This window comes from Apodemus sylvaticus, chromosome 3, assembly GCF_947179515.1.
Source record: "Apodemus sylvaticus chromosome 3, mApoSyl1.1, whole genome shotgun sequence".
NCBI lineage: Eukaryota > Metazoa > Chordata > Mammalia > Rodentia > Muridae > Apodemus > Apodemus sylvaticus.
The window spans coordinates 131044273-131048540 of NC_067474.1; the positions used below are offsets into that span (position 1 = coordinate 131044273).

General features: G+C 46.6%; 1 non-coding gene across 1 annotated transcript; it reads left to right on the forward strand.

The window, feature by feature from the left end:
• Nucleotides 1–2406: 2406 nt before the first annotated feature.
• LOC127682012 (U5 spliceosomal RNA) lies at nt 2407–2522 on the forward strand. The gene has a single exon (XR_007977315.1). It is a non-coding gene; the product is annotated as a U5 spliceosomal RNA (small nuclear RNA).
• The last annotated feature ends 1746 nt before the right edge of the window (nt 2523–4268 follow it).

Below are 4268 nucleotides of genomic sequence, written 5' to 3' on the forward strand. Positions count from 1 at the left end.
CGCATGACAAACATGGCTCTGCCGCCCTTGCCCGTCCTTCCTCCACTCTGCCTTACTAAAAACTGCCAGACTACATCCATAAAGCCGGCCACCAAGGCCTAGACTCTTGGCCATTTCCTCCTCCAGAGGCTGACGACCAAAGTCCAGTTACCAAAGTATTGAAGCCCAGAACCAAAAGCCCCCTTTGGCTGGTCTAATTTACATGCCCAATGAGAACTAAATACCTCAGACTGGAGAGATGGCTCAGTGCTTAAGAGCACTGGCTGCTCTTCCAGAGGTCCTGAGTTCAAATCCCAGCAACTACATGGTGGCTCACAACCATCTGCAATGGGATCTGATGGCCTCTTCTGGTGTGTCTGAAGACAGCCACAGTGTACTTACATATAATAAATAAATATTTTTTAAAAAACAATGAACTAGCCGGGTGGTGGTGGCACACACCTGTAATCCCAGCACTCTGGGAGGCAGAGGCAGGCAGATTTCTGAGTTCAAGGCCAGCCTGCTCTACAGAGTGAGTTACAGGACAGCCAGGGCTATACAGAGAAAACCTGTCTCAAAAAAACCAAATCCAAAAAACCAACCAAACAAACAAACAAAAAAACCCTACCTCACCATAACATGGGGTTTCACCTTTTCCTTTTATAAACCACCATTTGCCTATGGCCTATCTGTCTGCTCTGTTATCTTCCTGGACAAATACTCCTCCCTCCTCTCCCTCGGTCCCTTCTCCTTCTCCCCTGTCCTCTGTCTCCTGCTTTGTCTGGGATCTTTCACTTCCTGCCTCTGCCTTCCAGTGCTGGGATCACAGCTTAGAAGTGTGTGCTGCCACATTGGCTCTATATTAACACTTTAAAAACTCTGTCCTAATGGTGGCCTCCTGCTCTTCAGCTTGTCACACTGTTCCCAACACCACACATGGGAATTGGGGTGGTGGTGGCAGGGAGTTATCAGTTCACCCTGACATGATGTGGCAGCCTTTAAAGCCTTGCATCAGGGAGTCTCAGGAAGATTTCTGTGAGTTCTAGGCCAGCCTTGTCTACATGTCAAGTTCTAGGCTAGCCATAGCTACTAAACAGCAAAACCAAACCAAATCGTCAGTCTGGAATAACAAGTTTGATGTGTGACCCATGCCTGTTGTTCAAGCCCTTGGGAATGCAGGAGGAAGGATCTCGAGTTCAGTCATTTTCAGCTACCTGGAGAAACTGAGACTACGTGAGACCCTGTTCCAAGCAAACACCCCCAAACAAGCGAACACCCCCAAACAAGCGAACACCCCAAACAAGTGAACACCCCAAACAAGCAAACACCCCCAAACAAGCAAACACCCCAAACAAGTGAACACCCCAAACAAGCGAACACCCCCAAACAAGCAAACACCCCAAACAAGCGAACACCCCAAACAAGCAAACACCCCAAACAAGCGAACACCCCAAACTAGCAAACACCCCAAACAAGCGAACACCCCAAACAAGCAAACACCCCAAACAAGTGAACACAAGCTGGGCTGTGTCATTCTCTGCAGAGCTTTCCTTCTTTCTCTTTCTTTCCTTCTTAAAATTTATTCGTTTGTTTGTTTGTTTGGGGGGATACAGGGTTTCTCTGTGTACCTCTGGCTGTCCTGGAACTCTCTCTGTAGACCAGGCTGGCCTCGAACTCAGAAATCCTGCCTGCCTCTGCTTCCCAAGTGCTGGGATCACAGGCGTGGGCCACCATTGCTGGGCTCTTCCGAGCTTTCAATATTCTCCCATTATGTTCGAGATAAATCTGAGGTAAAGAAAGTTCCAGCCCCTTCAGCCCTTCCCATTTGCTTCTCTCGACCCTCTAGCGCTTGGCCCGAGTCTTCGAACTTTCCGTTGTCAGTGCTTAGCACACATTCCTGTGTTTTAGGGCAAGGACCTCAGATGCTCAATCCTTCATGTTAAATGAAGAATCTAATACAACCATTTCTCAGTTATTTACTGATTACTGTAGAGGGTGGAAAATCCAGTGTCTCGTGTATAGACAAGGGCTTTCTTTTATTTTTTTAAATTTTAGAGCAGGTTATCCCAGAGTGACAATTTTAAGTCAGACTTGCCTAGTATGGTAACATTCCGAATATTTGGCATTTGTACTGCCCCCTGGTGGCCAGCCCACACTTTACAGTGGGGGAAATGAAATATCTAAGAGGCGGGACCGTGGCTACTTGGCTTCATTTACATACCCACAATGCACTGCAGATAGATCATTGTTTGATTTAAAACCAGAAACCGCTTTCTCTTTTCTACGTTGGTTTCCTTCATAGGGGTACGGCTTTCACAGATTTAAGTAGGAATAAAGTATAATTATTATGTGCTTTTGAGGAAAAAGTTACCATCGGTGTTCTAAGATATACAGTCACATGAGGAATACGCACAGCAACCACACCTCATACTCTGGTTTCTCTTCAGATCGCATAAATCTTTCGCCTTTTACTAAAGATTTCCGTGGAGAGGAACAATTCTGAGTCTTAATCCAATTTTTTGAGGCCTTGTGTTTACAAGGCTCACAACTGTAACAAAAATAGAGCGCTTTGCCATTTTACTTAGGAACAATAGTGAAAGAGTTGGTTGAGGTTTCTCTCAGTAGGTGATGTAAGAAGCTTTCTTATAGCTTCTTATAGAAGTTCCTCAGAAGGAATAAACATAACCATTTGTAAAGAAACTTTTTGGTATTCCTTAGGGCCTTTCCTACTCTGAATTTCTTTTTCCCCTTAATACATCCTGACTATCTGCTTCTGCACTCAGGAGGCAAGCAGACAGATATTTCATGAGTTCCAGGATGGCCAGGACTGTGCACTGAGATCCTGGCTGGAGAAAAAAACATCAATAGCCTCCCAAGGAAACAATAGCAAACAGACAGACAGCCTTGGGCAACAATCTTACAGCAACAGTGGGGAGAGCAAGAGGGCTTGAAGGAAATCAAAACTGAAACACAAAATCAAAGTTAGCTGGGTCTGGTGGCACAGGCCTGTAATTCTGTGTGAGAAGATATAACATTCAAAGCCAGTTTAGGCAACTTAGTCTTATTATATTTTTGCCTCAAAAATAAAAAGTAGACATGATCTGGGGCTACAGTTCAGTAACAGAGCATTCACATAGCACCCAAGAGGCCCCAGGCTTGGGCCTTGGCGCTGTGAAGTGAAAGGCAGCCTAAGAGATCACGCGCGCGCGCGCGCGTGTGTGTGTGTGTGTGTGTGTGTGTGTGTGTGTGTGTGTGTGTGTGTATGTGTGGTGGTGGGTGGGGCAGGAACAGGAGTGAGGACAGCTCAGTCGGAAGTTTGGAGACTTCAAGGAGCACTCTGGTGTTGGGTTACAGGAAGGAAGAGCGAGGCCAGGAGAACTGGGAAAGGTGTCTGTATCTGGAGTTGTTTCAGATACAACGAGAGCTAAATGTCTGTAAACAGAAGGGGTTAAGAGAGCCGGGTGTGGTGGTGCACACCTGTAATCCCAGCACTCTGGGAGGCAGACGCAGAGGCAGAGGCAGGTGGATTTCTGAGTTTGAGGCCAAAATGGTCTACAATGAGTTCCAGGACAGCCAGGGCTACACAGAGAAACCCTGTCTCAAAAAAACCAAATCCAAAAAAAAGGGGGGGGGGGGTTTGAGAGAACAGGGAACAGAAGCAATACAAAAGGTAGAAGAGAAATGTGTGTGTGTGTGTGTGTGTGTGTGTGAGTGAGAGAGAGGAGGAGGAGGACTGGGTGGGTGGGGAGAGGAGAGGCTTAGAGCCCCTGGGGTCGCCAACCCTTTCACAGGGGTCACCTAAGACTATGAAAAACACAGATACTTATATTATGGCTCATAATAGTAACAAATTACAGATGTGAAATAGCAATAAAAATAACTTTAAGGTTGGGGTCACCATAACATAAGGAACTGTATTAAAGGGTCACAATGTTAGGAAGGTTGAGAACCATTGCCTTATTAGATGAAGAGGAGGCGGGGCCTCTATTAAGGCCACAGTATGGCCCTTGCAGAGTCTTGGAGACCCTTCTCCCAGGAGGGACCTGTGTAAGTAGGAGCTCTCCTCAACCCTGTTTCACGCTCTCATAGATCTTTCTGCTCAAACCACACAGTAAGGACAACATCAAGACTCTTTATTAAAAATAGCTTCCCCCTTTCCCTCAGCATTTTCTAACACTCAGCTTCCCACCCAGGGCCAAATGGCACTGTTTTCGATGCCACCTTCCTGGTGGTGGGCAGGCTTCCGCGAGGCACAACCTTGGCCTTCCTGGTTTGCCACAGGGGCTCTG